Source organism: Peromyscus maniculatus, chromosome 21 (genome assembly GCF_049852395.1).
Source record: "Peromyscus maniculatus bairdii isolate BWxNUB_F1_BW_parent chromosome 21, HU_Pman_BW_mat_3.1, whole genome shotgun sequence".
NCBI classification, from domain to species: Eukaryota; Metazoa; Chordata; class Mammalia; order Rodentia; family Cricetidae; genus Peromyscus; species Peromyscus maniculatus.
Window position 1 is genome coordinate 64,050,565 of NC_134872.1, and position 18,111 is coordinate 64,068,675.

Below are 18,111 nucleotides of genomic sequence, written 5' to 3' on the forward strand. Positions count from 1 at the left end.
TGCCTAAGGATATGTTGCTTTGGAAAAGAGGTCTGCTTTAGTTTCCACAGAAGATGAGAACTTATGGATTACTTCTAGGCTAATATGGCTTGACAAACCAAGACACTCTGAGAGGCTGATACAGCCTCACAGATTACTACAGCCAAGATTTAACTATAATTCTTAATTTTCTCAGGATCCCCATAAGATTGCCAGCACACCCAACCAGCAGGAGCTAGTATGAGAAGCTATGCCATAATTCTAAAATATTGTTTATAAATGTTTATTTTTATTTAAAGGAGGTTGATTATAAATGCAATCTCTTTAGAAAGGGGACATAGATATGATAGGATGAAAGGATACATTACTGTATCTACTTTTAAAGAGCAATAACTTATTTGAAATGTTTAATATTGCTATGGGTTCTAGCTTACTGATAAAAATTTAAAATTAATTTTGTTATACTGTATGTATATATCTACTCTTACTTAGGGTGTTATGCTTATACAGATCATTTAAAAATGTATTATTGGCCATTTGTGCTTCTTTTGAGAACCTTCCATTTCATTAGCCCATTTCTTGATTGGCAGCTTTGTTTTATTGGTGTTTAATTTTGGGAATTCCTTGTAAAAATTCTGGTTATTAGTTCCCAGTGTGAAGTAAAGATTTTCTCCCCCACAAAAAAAGTGCAATATATTATTAAAAATGCAAATTAATAATTATCTATAATAATCAAACTTATAGACTGTTAATTAGGTTTTCTAGATATGCAAAGATATATTTCAGGTAGACAAGTAGTCTTCAAACACTTCAAAGGCCTACAGAGTATGACATTTAAAATGTTTTTATGATTTTAGACTCTTCTCAACAGGGAGACATGTCTGCTCCTGACATCACCAATTACTTCAAAGAACATGATAGGCATTGTAGAAACTCCATAGGGAGTTTACTTTCTTTATGGCAAAAGTTAGCCATTTGGGCAAGAAACTGCTCTTGCCTGGACTCTTTGATAGTATGTTGTATAAACTGAACATACAGGACCCAAAGGAAAATGACCACTGAATTTTGCCAAAACATGGCAAAATGGTCCTTCAGGTTCCTGCTTTGCAGAAGAGACTGGCAGACATTCTGCAGGACACAGAGATAAGTGATTGAGAGACTCTGGGCCTATAGGCTGAAGATGGATACCCCAACATTGCAGAGGAAATTAGGGTGACTGTCCAGGCAGACAGCTGTCTCTGTCATTTCTAGAATTTTAGAAGTGGCTTACAAAGCACTTCCTGTTTACTTAGGTAATATTATATTCTTCTGGGGTCTTTGATAGAATTGAAGACTAGATAGTTACAATTATAGTTTTCTTGGTTATGATGAAAGGTAAATTAGATATGAAAATTTAGACTCAGAGAAATAAGAAAGATGATAGAGTATTTTCTTTAATTTTGCCAAATACAAATAGACTAGACATTGTAACTAGAATTTTTACTTGATAGCTGTTTTATGATATGTAATTTTACTATACTAAAGTTAAAACCTTCCTTTTTGATTAGACAGAAAAGGGAAAGTACTGTGGGATGGTCTTTCTGTATGCTGTGAATATGTGTTGCTATGACTGGCTAAAAAAGAAGCTGCTATGGACTGTGGCAAGTCAGGTTATAGGTAGGTGAGAAATTCAAGAGAGAGACAGGAAGAAGAAAAGAGAGGCAGGAGAGACATCAGCCTGCTGCCCAAGGAGCAACATGCCAGCAGACTAGTAATGCCACAGCCATGTGGTAAAACACAGATTAATAGAAATGGCTTAATTTAAGATGATAGAGCTAGCTATCAAGAAACTTAAGCCTTTGGCCACACAGTTTATAATTCATATGAGCCTCTGAGTAATTATTTTATAAGTGACTGTGGGATCTCAGGGCTGGGTAGGACTGGAGAAACTTCCAGCTACATACCAGTTGGTTTAACAGAACCTATAGACACAAGTAAAGCCCACACCAGCCAGAAGAACTGGACAATAAGCTGGATCTAGTTACCCAAACCCCTATAAAACTTAGCTGAGACAACCCTATGTGACCTGACCCACTCACAAGAACTGGGTTTTTTTTGGGGGGAACCTACTCCCTATGGTGAGATGCCTTGCTCAGGTTTGATGCAGCAGGGAAGAGCTTAGTCCTTCTTCAACTTGATATGCCATGTTTTGTTGACTCCTATGGGAGACCTTACCCTTTCTGAGGAGTGGATGTGAGGGGTAGAAAGGATTTTTGAAGAAAGAACCACAGGAAGTGAGGGATGCAAAACTGTGGTTGGTATGTAAAATAAATAAATACATAAGTACAATTTTTTAAAAAAGAAAGGCCTGATTTGAAGTAGAACAAAGGGAAGGGTGCTTTCAGTCCAAGACCCTAATCAGTTCAGATATCAACTTGCAATAAATAATTTCCTTTGGAGTTTTTTGCTCCTTGAAAGTGACTATTATGAAAAGCTGTCACTAATGTGGTTGGGGGAGGGTGCAGCTCCCTCACCTGGGTGTCATCCACGTGGTGCTGAATTTAGAGGTATGAAGAATGTACAAATACAGAGATGTTGAATTCTTACTCCTGGATTTTAAAGAGTGATGTGTCCAGAAGTACAAAACAACTGAGTTCCTGCATGAAGGTCTAAAATAAGTAGGGGACCACGAGGAGCCATTACATGAGGTGGTAAAAGTGAGCAAATGGCTACAGTGGAAATTCAAAAAGGTTGGAATTGCGACAGCCGTAAGGTATCTGCAAAGGTGTGCTCGCTACAGGAACGGAAGCAGCCCAAAGAGAGCTGTGCATGGTAGGCAGCACAACTAGAGGTATGGAGACATCTAACCGTTTTTAAATTAAAGGCCCCCAAACTGCACACAGAGTTAGAGGAGTTGATATTTTCGCTCCTGGCTTTCATTCTTGCTTTGATCCAGTATTTCCTCACTATGCCCCTATTTCTCTCTTGTGAAATGTTGCTGTTGCTAAGTATTCTGCGTCATTATATGTTAGAAGTATATGTTAGAAATATATATATTATACAGGTGTTACAATAGGAACTATGTTGAGTGCTTGCTGTAGCAGTATAAATACTGAAATTGGAACAAAACGGAGATTATCGTGACACTTGTGCAAGAATGACACAAATTCATAAATCATTTGATAATTTTGAGTAAAGCTGTTTATATCAATCACACTCCAGGCAGGACCCCTGCTCATGAGTAGTTAGCCAACACAAAACAAACTCAATGTTCTGTTTTGTCTTTGTGTGTGCATGTACTTATCATTTACTTGGTCTAGTTTTGTTTTATTTATTTCTTGTTTGTTTTCTTATTTTGATTTTTTTCTAAGAAGGGGAAATAATACAAAGTTTGGTGAGTAGGGAGAATCTTGAATGACTTGAGGAGATGGAAGAAAATGATCAGAATATTTTATGTGAAAAAAGCCAAGATTAACAAAACAAAAGTAAATTCATTTGAGTTGCAAAAGATAATTAACTTTGAAAGAATATGGAGACTTTTGAAGTTATTCTAAATGCATTTTTCATTATTTCATGGCAAGCGATTATGGAGACTAGAGATTGGAAGGTGGTGCAGATGGGAAATGTACCTTATTGGCTCCAGAATTTGATCGCCAGTTGGTAAATCAGTTTGGGGAGATTTAGGGGGTGCATCATTCTTGGAGAAAGTATGTCACTGGGGGTGGAATTTGAGGTCATATATTCTCACCCTACTTCCAGTTTGCTCTGCTGCTTCATGCTTGTTGTTAAAGATGTAGTCTCAGCCGTGGATTTCTGCATCTGCTTCCCGAACTGTTTGGGAGGCCCCCAGGCAATGGAGCCAGGACTTGTCCTTGGTGCATGGGCTGGCTTTTTGGAGCCTGGGGACTATGCTGGAACACTTTGCTCAACATTGGTGTAGGGAGGAGGGAACTGGACCTGCCTCGGCTGAGTCTACCAGGCTGGACTGACTCCCCAGGGGAGACCTTTCCTTGGAGGAGGTGGGAATGGGGGGTGGATTTTTGGGGGAGGGCTGAGGGGGGAGGAGGGAAGACAGGGGATCTGTGGCTGATATGTCAAATTAAGTTAATTATAATATATATATATATATATATATATATATATATATATATTAAAAAAAGTGTAATCTCTTAGGTTTCCACTGCCACTGTCATGAATGTCAAGTGTTGCCATACTTCTGCACTGTATTGGACTCTTGCTGTGGGATGTCTTTCTGTATGCTATAAATATAGGCTTTTCTCATAGGTTAGTAAATAAAGCTGCATTGGCCTATGGCAGGGCAGGATGGAGCCAGGCAGAAAAATACAAGAGAAATAATGATAGGAGAAAGGAGAGTGGTGGGAGATTCTGAACTACAGTCCAAAGAGCAACATGTAACGGGATGCAGGTAAAACAGAACACGAGTCTACACATGGATAAATAGAAATGGGTTAATTTAAGATGAAAGAGCTAGCTAGCAAGAAGCCTGCCAGAGGCCATACAGTTGGTAATTAATATAAGCCTCTGAGTGATTATTTTATGAGCGGCTATGGGACTGCAGGGCCAGGTGGGACCAGAGGAACTTCCAACTACAGACTCTTACCCACATGGAACCAGAAACATAAGCCAAAATAAACTCATTCTCCTTTATGTTGACTTTGATTATTCTGTTTTATTTCAGAAACAGAAGAGAAAGGAGTAGATACATGGATATATTCATGTGCATATAGTAAAACAACTCAGACATCAATCACTAAAGAAACCTAAAATGTTATAATTTAATTATTTAAAGTAACTGAAAATTTTCAGAATCTTCCTACCCAGTATAAGCTGATACAATAATTGAAATGTCACATCTTGATAAGAATAGCATATATATATATATGCCTTTGATACATTCATTTGAAAAATAATTTTCATTAAATATATTTCATTAAATTTTATTAAATGACTTTTAATTTCAAGTAGCCAATCTGCTAGTACAGATCTAGAGAGAAGAAATTTAGTCTGACTTTACACTTCTTTGAGAAGTTGCCAGAAGTTCTGCCTTCTGTTTATGGAATTCTGATATCCAAAGGGAAGATTAATTAATTCGTGGTTAAGTCAGTGTAAAGATGGTAAATGATACAATAAAAGATAAGTAAACAAATAATACAGGTATGAAAAATCAGATATTTCTCTATATTCTCATAGAATTAGGACAAGTTAATTATCCTTATTTTTTAATTCTTTCTAAAATTCTCCTTCTTAATGAAATAATTTCATATCAGCATCTTGCCTGGAGATACCTTGCTAGCAAAACTGCCAACAAATATAGTTTGAGGAATTAGATCACCTTGAAATAAACTTCCCTTGGGGGATGTGGGAACTGGACTTCTTTTTTTCATGTAGGCAAACTTTATATAGTGTCGTTGGGGGTGTTGATAACAACCCTTATATATTTACTGTCATTACTTGGAAGTAAGAAATCTTTTTATATATGCATTAGAAATTATCATGAGAGGAAACTTTCAGACTGTACAAGCCCTTAGGGGCAAAACCACCTGGATTTAGGATAATTAGAGAATTGAAATATGTGAAATAATAAATAGTAGCAAGGTCAAGACAACCAAAAATTAAGTAATTCTGGGACTTGGAACATTAAAATTAATTGACAAATACTGGCTATTTTTACCTTGTAAATATGTTTTGAAACAGACATTCATTGTAAATGGCTCATTTAAACTATCTAACATACTAATTTCCTCATATTTGTCTTTACTGTTGTAAGAAGATTTAATTTCTACTATTTCAGTGACTTTCCAAAAAGTGTTGATATTTTGAAAAGGTAGTAATGGTTAAGTGTGTGAATGGATTACACAAATCAAAGTGATCATGGAATTTAACAATGGACATCTGTAACAAAATGATCCTATGATCCTAAGAGAAGAGGGGTATTTTCACCTTTGAAGTTTAAAAAAAGTAAGATTACAGTATGATATCATGAGACCATTTAAGGCTAGAATAGTTTAAGTTTAAATTGTATGGTGCTTACCTACCAATTCTTGAATTGCAATATTTGAAAAGCATTTGGATAATTAGTCAAACAGTCTCCAATAGCAATTAAATTTTTAATTAATAATCTGGGACATCTTGGTTTAATAACAAATATTATTAATTAGAATGGTCAGATAGTGTACTAATAATACCATAAACTTTCTACACACTATTCTTCAATGAATTACATTTAAGACATAATCTTTTAAGAAATAAAATATCAAAATTTATCATTAAAATGTAAATCCTGAATAGAACAAATTAAAATTTTACACTGTAAGTTTTAATTTAATATTTAATCAGCTTGCTATATTTCTAAAATTGTAAAAAGAAATTGTTATCTTTTCTATATTTGAATAGTTTCATAGTTTGAACCATGAGAAAATTGAAGAAGCATTTATATGTCTGTAAAATGTCAGTTCGTTCAAAATGATAAGGGTAATATTATTTCAAAAATATTCAAATGTATAGTGTTAATAATCTCAAAATTAGAAATTCATGAAAGATAATTGAGAAAATTGAATGATATTAGGAAAGAGTGTCTGTGGAACAGCAAGGTTGTCTGATCCTATTTAGTTATGTTGAGACCATACATGGAGCTAATGAGAGAATAAGTGCCGTTAATAAGCAGCTAAGTGTGAGCCAGAGGGCCTCTTTGGTAGCTCATGAATAGGTCATTTTCTCCTACAGTAGAGGAGTGGATATAGTTAGTAGTAGATTTAAAATTTGATGACATCTCAAATTCTAAATGCATTTGATTAGTCATCTAAAACAGATCTGAGATGCTTGAGAGCCCTTGGTGAGAAACTCTAGGCTACTTACTCATGCAGTACAGACATTTGTGTAGATAACTGGGAGAATGTGGCTCCGGTGATCACTTCACACAAAGCTCTATGGGATGACCTGTGTGGTAAGGGTTAGACCTGTTGTGAAAACCCAGAGATGCCTTTCTGTATGTGTAAAACAATGCATTTCATCCTTGTAATCTTGGATCCTAAAATAAAATGTCATAACACAGTAACATTACCTAGCTGGAAATGTGCTGGCTCTGCTGGCAGAAGTAGGAAATTTCAGTGCAAATGAGCTGTAGTAATGAATCTCTGTATGCGATCAAGACAGAATAGAAATGAAGGGATTACGCTGAGTGTTTTTGATGAAGAGGGCCAGATATAAAGCTAGTCTGAGAGGCACATCTCAACACAAGGGATTTATTGCACTAATGGATATCAAGGAAAAATTTTCCAAGAAACCAAACAGAAGAACAGACAGAAACAATTTTGTTTGTCATCTACAATTAAAAAAGGTATGAATAAACAAAGGAGAGGGCCTTTTGTAGCACAAGGGAGAGTCTCAATTAGAGTCACCATTGCTTACTTAAATGTATACCGTTGTTGGAGTGTAGACACACTGATGTGTAACCCTAGACAGGAAGACAGCATGTATATTCAATTTTGGTTAACACTTCCTGAAGGATCTATAATTTTTTGGTCACATTCTCATATTTAGAGTAAGTGGAAACAGACAGGCAGATTGATTCTTACATTCCTTTTAAAAATACAGTATTTTACTAATTCTTTGTCAGTTTCACAAAAGTAGTTTGATCATATTCACTCCTCTCCACTTTCTCTAACTTTTCCCAAATCCAGTCTCTAAGTTCCCACCCCCTCTATCTTCATACACTTTTTAAATTACAAAACTATTACACATATTTCATTTTATTTTATGAGTGTTTTATTTGAATGCGTATAAGTACAATATATATTTACCTGGTACCTATGGATGTCAGAGACATTATCAAATCATCTGGAACTAGAGTTATAGATGGCTGTTATCTACAAGTGCTGGGAACAAAACTCAAGTCCTTTGCAAAAGCAACAAGTGCTCTTGGACATTGAGGCGTCTCACTTGCCCTTTTCTTCTTTATTCTTTTTCTACAAAGTACTCTCTGATTTATTTGTTTATTTATTGTGTGTGTGCATGTGTGTATGGGGTGTGTGTGTGTGTGTGTGTGTGTGTGTGTGTGTGTGTGTAGGTGCATCATGTGACTTCAGTGAATGAAGTGGCAAGAAGGCATTGCTTCCCTTGGAACTTCAATTATAGCTAATTGTCAGCCACCAGATATTGGTGCTTGCAACTACATCCAGGTCTTCTGGAAGATCGTTGCACACTTGTTACCACTGGACAATCTCACTATATTCTGGCTTTATTTAAATAAACCACTGTATCCAATTGGTACTGCCCATGTACTCAGGAGTGTTAGGCCTTCTTTTGGAGCATGGTCAAGTTACTAGGAATCAAACCCTTAAAAATCAACTCTCCCTAACCTGTCAACTCTCAATAGCTCCTCAGCGAGGACTGTGGGTGAGGAGTCATGATATCCTCTTCCTTCCATTACAGAATGTTATCTGGCTTAATCTAGTGTGTATCTTATGCAGACAGTACAGCTGTCATGTCTAGAAGATACTGTTTTGCTCTGTTCCTCCCCAAGCTCTTTTTTTTTTTTTTTAATAATTTCTGCTACCTCTTCAGATTGTACCTGAACCTAGGCAGGGGTATGTGTTTGGGTGTGTGATACAGATGTCTTGTGACAGTATTGACACTTATTTTCTGCACTAGATTGCCCTGTTGTTTCAAATAATTCCCCCAAGCCTTTATCTTTTCTTTTCTTTTTCTTTATTTTGGACTTCTTTTTACCTGAATCACAATCCAATGAATTGGATCAATGCCTTAAGATACTTTATTTTTGCAGGTATTTTCTTCAAATCATTCTTTTGAATATTCTATTTATATATTCATGTGTGTGTATATAATAATCAAGAAAATGTTAAGAATTTGAGAAGGAATATGAGTTATGGGAGGGTTTAGAAGGAAGGAGAGGGTAATATGATTATATTTTAATTTAAAAATCAAATTTTAAAAAGATAAAGCGACAGATACATATTGGCCACTAGTACTCCTCGCCCCCATTTTTTAAACTAAATATTCAAAAGCTGAAAAATAATACTTTTTAAAACAAAATTCGCATTTTATTTAGATTGAAATAAACTGTACAAAATTGATTTTTTTTCACCAAAAAGAACAGTAATGTTTTCTGTATTATTTAGATAACCCACACAACAATTATTTTGTAGGTTTTGCTTATAAATCAAGAAGAGGCAGTAGACAGACATAATCATGTAAAAAGACAGAAGAAAACAGACAAGCTAGTAGTTGCCTGCATGGATGGTCTTTGTCTCTGTCTTCACCATGAATCAGAAGTGAATTTACCTGTGAAAAAGCTTATGAAAATGTGGGCTCAACAAAGGAATGTAAACAGCAACAACCAAATGGGGAGAAACAGGGCCTGGCTCTGCCTTTCACTTGGTCCTTTGAGGTCCTTCCATCCTGACAGAAGTACACAGAAACCTGCTTGCTGAGGTCATAAACGTTTGTAATTCCTGTGAGTGTTGATCACAGGTGGATTTTGTTGGTTTTCTGCTTTTGCAGTGCTGAGGCATGACCTTGCACATGCTGGACAAGTCCTCCACTAAGCTATACCCTAGCCCTTGTTTTTTTTGAGACAGAGTCTCAGTATGTAGCCCAGGCTGGCCTAAAGCTTGTGATCCTCATGCTTCTCCTTCTCAAGTGTTGCTTCCACAAATTTTAAACACCTGTAACTCCTACAAATCAAAAGTCAATGATATACTTCATCATAACACATTATAAAATGTATCTCTCATAAAAATTCATTTTCAAAGACCTGATAACTCAACAGCTGATAACTGGATCCACACTGATAAAGTTGTATCTAAAATGATTTTAACTAAAGCAATTGCAGAGTGCCACTAGCAGGGAGGGGAGGCACTTTGGCACTACCAATGCTAACTTCTGCAAGAACAGACAGATACTAAAAGCATGAGAGTTCAAAGGAGGGCCATTTATCTATGTGGATTACCAACAGCTAATGATGCGTTCAACTGGAGGTCTATCTGCAAGGTACACAGTTGTTAATTGGCCTACTATACCTTAGGGCTTTTCTTCCAAACAGCTAACATAAGACAACAGCCATTTAAAAAAATCTTTTAGGTATTTTCAATGGTTTCTGAATTATTTGTAGGAAGCTTTGGTTTATTTGTATAGAGTTTGATGTATGTGTCCACCATTAAATCCAGATAACTTTTTATATCAAATTTTATGTTAAGCAAAGCCAAATTACTTGACCTCTGGTCTGTCAAAGTGGTCTGCAAATATGCCTTGAGATGCTTTCATCCATTTTCATAGCGCTCTTTCTCAACTTTCATCACAGGGAGAATACATAGAAACATCAGTAAGGCATAGACATTGGGAAAAGAACTTGATGTCAGGAAGAGGGAAGACTTCATAAACAGTGGATGGGAGGTCAATATCTTTCTCTCTGTGTTGCCACTTGATTCTCCAACAGTGAAGCTCAGCTGAGACTGTGTCAGGATTGGGTAGGTCACTTCTGCACATTTCAGCATGGAGCTCTTCTGAGGTGCTGAATTTGAACTGTCCCCATCACTGAGGATACCAGAGATAGGCATTTCAGAGCTTTGAGGTGCTGTTCAGTGAATATGTCTTTAAGTTCCTAAATAATGTGCTCCACTGTTAGAACATGGAGGGTGTCTTTATAACTCAGGTTCCACGTTACCTTGCTGTGCTCTCTGGAATTTCCCTGGGAGTTTCATTTGAATGTCAAGTTTGGCTGCTAAATTTGTGGCTTCCTCAAACCCAATATCATGATAAACGTCAATATTTTCCATCACTTCCTTAAGTGAATGCAGTACTGCATTCTGGCTGCAAAGTAGACATCAGAAGTTTGTCCCTGGAGGTTCTTCCCAAAGGCCCTTGTAAAAGATAACATGTTTTTAAGAACAACAGTGGAAACAATGAAATCAAAATCTGTCAATGCACTACAGAGTACAAATGCTTGTCCGGCTATACAGTTATTCCACCTAATATTTGTGTCGCTATTTATACCCTCTAAACATAAAACAAGCGCTTGTAGGAGATCCACTAAGATTTCAAAGGCATCATGCCTGCTTGTCCACTGGGAATGGCACTTTTCCTTCAGCTCTTAATACCCTGCTCTTCACTGTTCTGAAAAAGAACAAAAAGTACATTGTCAAGTTATAAAAGCAGCTGTGGTGACCGGTGGAATAAAAGAAAAGACTACCTTAATCATTCCTAAAATCATGGATACCCCTATCACAGGGACAGACTTCACCAACCACAAATTTAAGGCACAGGAAGAGCGAAGTGTGTAGACAACCTGTGGGTATTTTTCTAAAAGTCTCAAAGCAACAACTTTCATTTTGTCAATATGGCGCTTTCTTAGAAAATCGTTGTGCTAGAAACCCCATCCAATGACTGAGGGAACTGGATGCCGAGATAGACATGCTAATGTGTATGGCAGATATCCCTGGAGGAGCTAACCTTACACAAAGAACTACAAGCACCTAAGAAAGGCTGAGAGACCAAAATAATCTTCCCCAGGAAATAGCACAGTGATTGGGAATCCAAAAATAAATGGTCAGTAGTGTGTGTGTATGTGTGTGTGTGTGTGTGTATGTGTGTGTGTGTGTGTGTGTGTGTGTGTGTCTAGTTAATGAAAAGAGAGACCATGAATTTGAATAACTACGAGTGTGTGCAGGGTTTGTAGGGATGAAAGGAAGGAGAGATTGATTATAATTTTAATGAAATAATTAAAAATAGAAATAAAAGTAAAATCATAAAATTGAATAAAATATAAACTAATTTTTTTTCTCATTTGTGTATGTTTGTTTTGAAATTGTAGTGTTTACTTTGGAAACTGACTTGGGTGGATCTTTGAATAATCATTACTCAAATCATGTCTCATTGTTCATAATTGTGAACCTAATTATTTGTATCAATAAAAACCAGGAGTCAGATATTGGAATAATAAACTGAAGGATCAGAGAAGCAAAGGAGCAGCAACCAATGGCTTCTTACCTCTTTGGATCCACAAACTGGAAAGGGGTTGAGATCCTGTCTCCACCTGCCTTATATTCCAGTCTCCACCTCCTGGTTGCTGGGATTAAAGTCATGAGCCTCCCATGTGCTAGGATTAAAGGGATGAGCCTCCCAAGTGCTGGGTTAAAGGTGTGAGCCACCACTTCCCAGCTCCTATGGTTAACTAGTGGCTAATGGCTAGTGTCTGATCTCTAGACAAGCTATATTTTTCAGAAACACAAACAAAATATCACACATGCAATGGAATAAGAATTCATTCAATCATGGAAGTGAATAGAATAGGTGTTATAGGTGCTCATACTCTCTTCTGTTATCAGAATTTATTGCTATTTCACTGCTAATGGTTTGCTCATAAATATAAGGTTCTGAGCACACTGAAAAACCAAATGTTTCAGCGTACTTAATAGTTTTGCTACTAAATTTTTTTTCAGTTGCTCACTCTCTCCTTTGAACTATTAACCCTGTGGTGCAAGCTTGTGTTTCTGTCTTTTAATAACATTCTCTGATTTGACAAAAGAGCCTTTCTCTGTTTTGACAATATCTAACTTTTTTTTGCTTTCATATGCACCAGCTGATGAAAGTATTTGAAGCCTTAGTATAAGTATAAATAGCACATCCTGCTTACCCATGGAACAATGGTCCTTTACAATATCTTGCTTATTTGGGTTATTGGTAAGAACTAGAGTAAAGTGATTTATGTGAAACTTTTATTACCTTTATTCTGATAAAATGTTCTTAATATTACTATTAATTTATATATCAACATTTGTTTAAGATAAACCAAAATTTAGAACTATTTTTGTAATTGAGAAACATAATATGAATACTTTTTAGGTAAAAATGTTTTATGTCAAAATTCATTATAATAAAAGATTGACAAATACTATTTGAATTTTTTTTTATAAAGTTACTGACACTTTACAGTAGACTGAGCCAGAGTTGGGTCATACAGCACTAACACTGTATATATCTCTTTCTGTAACCTAATTCAGCTACAAATGTTAATATTTAAAGTTAGAATATATAGATAATGGAAGATTAACTAAAAGGGAGAATTCATGATGCAGCTTCTATGTGGACATCATTTATTATGGGTGGGACTTTGTGATGATTTGGCTTTTGGGGGGACACCCACCATCCTCTAAGCACTTCAATTTTCTCTGTAAACAAGCTGAATATGCTCACTGGTACCCCATGCTGCCTTTGAAGGAGTAGTTGTTTGGGTCTTTCATGGCGTTCTTTCTGGGATGAGTAGGCATTTGTTCGTGTCTCTCCAAGACAAGTTAAAACAATAACTGAAAGTCAGGGAAATTAACAAGCTTATTCTGAAGTCCATCCTGTAGAACCCAGTGCATGGATGGAATTGAGTTTACAGTTCCTTTCCAATACTATACACACACACACACACACACACACACACACACACACACACACACACAAATATAAATTCCAATGAGAACTTAATGATTTCATTGTGAGGAACTGAAAATGGGTACAGAGACGTGTAAACTAATTTTACAAGTTTCAGTAGTATATTTTGAGGGATAAAATTACAGTTGAGGAAACAAGAATCAAACATGAAATGATCTTTCCTTCCACCTCTCTATCCCTTCAGAGTTATTTTACAATTGAACTTCAAAATAAAACAATCTACATGAAATTATTTGAGTCTACTTTATTTAAGTGTTATTTGTAAAAGTGAGAAAGTATAAATCATATCATTAGGGGGAAGGCAGTTGGTATAGTCACAGCAACATCTGATAAAAATCATATGTAGTTTGGTCTGGAGGTGGTTCTGAGTTTTATAGGGTATGCTCTGTTTTGTAGTTTTGTGCTCTTATACGTTGTGAACTATTATAACTTATTTTTTATTATGTGAAACAATCTTTTTCCAGACTTTGCCTTTTCCAGTTTCACAAATAGCTTTTGAATCTACTTTAAGAAATAAGGTAGGTAGACACCAGACAACATCCAAAGCTACCCACAGAGCATAGGCTGATTAATGACTTATTCTCGGGAGTAGGAATGTCATCCTATAAATGTGGGGTGAATTTCTACTCTAGGAGCATCTGTGAATATAAAAATCAAACAAAGAAAGGAGGACTAAACAGTTATCATATACATCAGACCAAGGAGAGGGAGTAACTCACTCACCTAGACCCCTGAAATGTGGACAATTAACATTGCAATGGTCATGGCATTCACTAATACATCATCTGATCAGCAAATATGTGTGTGTAGACTGACAAGGACAGAACTCTCATGGCATATGGGTCCCTGGTGTTGACATGGACTATTCAATTTTCAAATGCCCATCTTCCCGGTCACCTATTAAATATGAAATTCATCCATGTGCCTATTCCTTTGTCTAGACCCATTGCCTTACTCTTGTCTCAACAGTTGTTTTTATCCCTGCAGCTATACGAAACTCTAAAGCTCCACTCACAAATCTGTGACTCACAGACAACACACTAACAATAGCATCACCTTTTCAAGCCTAGTTAGGCTCCAATCGAGTCTTAAATCCCTACTAATTACCCAACATTGACTTAACAAGCCTCATTGAAAATATTTTCCTTTTTAGTCCTTTACATATATATTGCAAAAATATATACATATACATATATATATACTGAGATATATCATATAACATAGATATATGCATATTTATATAGAGAGACATATAAAAATATAGACAGATAAAAATATTTAACATGTGATGTTTAATGCATTTTTGAGAATTAATATTAATAATCAAGATTGTAATAATGGACCTGTATTTCCTTGGTTAGTGTTATCAAGAAAAGCAAGAACATTTGCCAATATGCTGCTATTAATATCACCATTACTTAAGCATTTATTGTTTCATTCAGTAAATTCTGACATAATGTAAAGACACAAACTTGTTCGTTGTTTATGACATAGTGTGCTGACAATATATAATATAGTAAAGCTAGTCTCTAAACCACCTTCACTGTGTCAAGATTTACAAAATCAAATTTCAATTCCTATCTGTTTTCTATTTACCATAACAAAGCAGATTTTAGATACCTTTCTCTTTAAAATATTATTTTATTTATTATTTATTTTGTGTTGTAGAGGGTGAGTGAATTACATACACATCAGGTGTGTGGAGATCAGAATACAAGTTCTGAGAGTTCATTCAATTTAGGTAGCAAGGCTTGAAAGCAGTCTCTCAACTAAACATAGTATTTTCCATAACTTATGGTTGATGCTTTTATACTGAAATGAATGAAGTTTACACATTCCTCAGCTCTCATTATCTTGTGTAATTCAGACATTTTGAAAAGCATTATGTGGTACAGAAAACAATAATGTTGCATAGATGTCACATATTGTAGTGATAACAAAGTCCCTGGTCATATCTTCGTTTTTCAAGATAACTCTCTTCTTTCACATGATTAGTATTCTTGTTTTCTTACCAGCAACTTTACACAATATAAGATATATCTGACAGTCTTATAACTTTAAGAGAAACTTTCAAGTTGTCATTTGTATTGGAAACAATGGACATTTTAATTAGCATCTCAACATGTATGCAAGTCTATTATTAGGATCTAAAGCAGCTCATAAAGCATCCTAATAGGAAGGTGGAATGGAGAAGGATTAAATATTTGTAAAATACAAAATATAGCCAATTTTAAAGGTAAAAGTAATGCTTTATGAATCTTTATTGTATTGAAAGGCTAAGTTAAAAGGTTTATCACTTTATCATTAACATGTTTGTCATAAATTTAGGTGAAAGAAAAATCCCAAATTGACTTTTAACTCAAAATCAATGAAATTTATTCTAAAATAATAATATTGTAGGATCTTGACCCTGAGTTGCTTACTTAAATTTTATTTTTATTTTTTTAAATTCACATATGCAGTCTAAATTTCTCTAGAATTTATAGAACATTTTCACCTCTTCTTTTGTATGATGAAATCCTTCCAGAGTTACCTTTATGACAAAATGATGGTAAAGTTATAAATTTATAAAAAGAAAACAATCACTCCATTTTCTCAGAAATTGAGTATTAATTTTTATTTAGAACTTTTCTTGCCAAGACTTAGGCTACATTAAAAGAAGAATAATGCAGGCCATGACTTTTTGTTTGTTTGTTTGCTAGCATATATATAGACATCCATAATTAATAGTCACTGTAAAGTTAAAAGTATATGTATACAAAGCATGAGAGATGGAAATCAATTATATTCACAGTATTTCTAAAAGTAGGACATATTTTAAAAATAAATAAATAATGGGATTTAGCATCACTTACTACATACATCCAAAGAGATACTTCCCTAAATAAGAATGTGATTGCTCAACTTATTAGATTTTATTCATTGATATTTATTAGCTAGAGTCTCTCTCTCTCTCTCTCTCTCTCTCTCTCTCTCTCTCTCTCTCTCTCTCTCTCTCTTTCTCTCTCTCATGAGTGTGTGTATACATTCTTGTATGTGTGTTTTGTTGTTGTTGAGATTTTACTATTTCTTCTTTAAGATCATTACAAAAACTGCCATGACTATTGATCCTTTCAAACAATGTTCTTTTACTAAATATTAGAAAACATTTTTAAAATCATAATTTTAGCTTTATGCATCTTTGTTATTATACACTAGACTTTAATGCATACTTATTTTTATTTATAATGTGAAAAACAAGAAAGTCATTAAATCCGATGTAAATGAAAATGAAAAACTTAATTCAATTAATCTATTTCATGCCAGATTTTTTCATTTTTTGAGGTGGGCCTATTTTATTCAGAACACTCCATATCAGTGTTCTGAATAAGTTTTTAATAAGTTTTCATTATTGTTCCATATCCATCACTGATAAAAACCAGTATTCTATACCAATGTGAACAATCTACAATAGTAAGCATCTTATAATATAATTGAAAATAGACCTGGTTCTTTTAACTATAAATGTCCTAAAGGTGATCCTTTAAGTAAGTCCTTGTGGTGGTTTGAATAAGAATGCTACTCCCACCAATAGGGTCATGTATTTGAATACCGGGAATGGCACTACTTGAGGGGGTTACGAGTTATGGCATTGTTGGGGTAGGTGTGGTCTTGCTGGAGGAGTTATGTCATTGAGGGTGAGCTTTGAGGTTTCAAAAGCCCAAGCCAGGTCCAACTTCTTCCTGCTGCCTTCACATCTAGTTGTAGAACTCTCAGCTACAATGTCTGGCTGCATGCCATGAGGATAATGAACTAAGCCTCTGAAACTGTAGTCAAGCCTCAATCTAATTCTTTCCTTTATAATAGTTGCTGTGCAAACACTGTCTCTCCACAGCAACAGAACTGTGACTAAGGCAATCTTAATAAACTCATTCTTCCTTTGAATGAAGTTTAAACTTTTTTAAAGTAATTACATATCCTTTGTAATGGTAACCTATCATACTTCCCAGGGCTAGTAAGTTATGGGTGTTAAAGAAAACCTCATACCACAGGTTACTAAGACAATAGGATTCTTAACTGGATTCCAAATACTTATCATTGTACTCACAAATAAATTTAAATCTGACTCTTCATCAAAGAGGCTTATCTTTGTAATAGACATATTTGCAGAATACAGCAATAAATCAAAGTTCAGGATACTGATTATGTGGTTTGCAGCTTGAATGGATATGTCTACCACAAAACTCGTTCACATGAGACTGAATTATCACTGAAAAGGGAGTGAATTGATTGTAAGAAAGAGAAGAGCAGGAAATCCGTTGTGAGATTTAATCTGCTGCAAATGACATAGAAGTTTAGCACAAACTGCCTTAACAACATGGCTTCCTAAACAAGACCCAAACAAGTATAAAACCAATGATATGTTAATGTGAAAATGAAAATAACTAAATACAGGACACCACAACTAAATAAAGAACTGCAGATAATTAAGAGAGGTTAAGAAAATAAAAATTAGTCTTTCAAATGGATGAGACTTTTAGTCATTTTTTGCTGTGGAATAATTCTTTTTAGATGCGTTACATTTGTTTATGCTGTACAACACTTGTTTTAATCATGTAAAGACGTGCTGTATTATTTTATGTTGCATTTGCATGATTCTGTGAAGCTGTGTTACTTTGCTTGTCTAAAACACCTGAC

The 18,111-nt window shown here is 35.1% G+C and overlaps 1 pseudogene; it reads right to left on the reverse strand.

The window, feature by feature from the left end:
* Positions 1 to 10,073: 10,073 nt before the first annotated feature.
* LOC143269845 (52 kDa repressor of the inhibitor of the protein kinase pseudogene) lies at positions 10,074 to 11,323 on the reverse strand (annotated as a pseudogene).
* Positions 11,324 to 18,111: the final 6,788 nt, after the last annotated feature.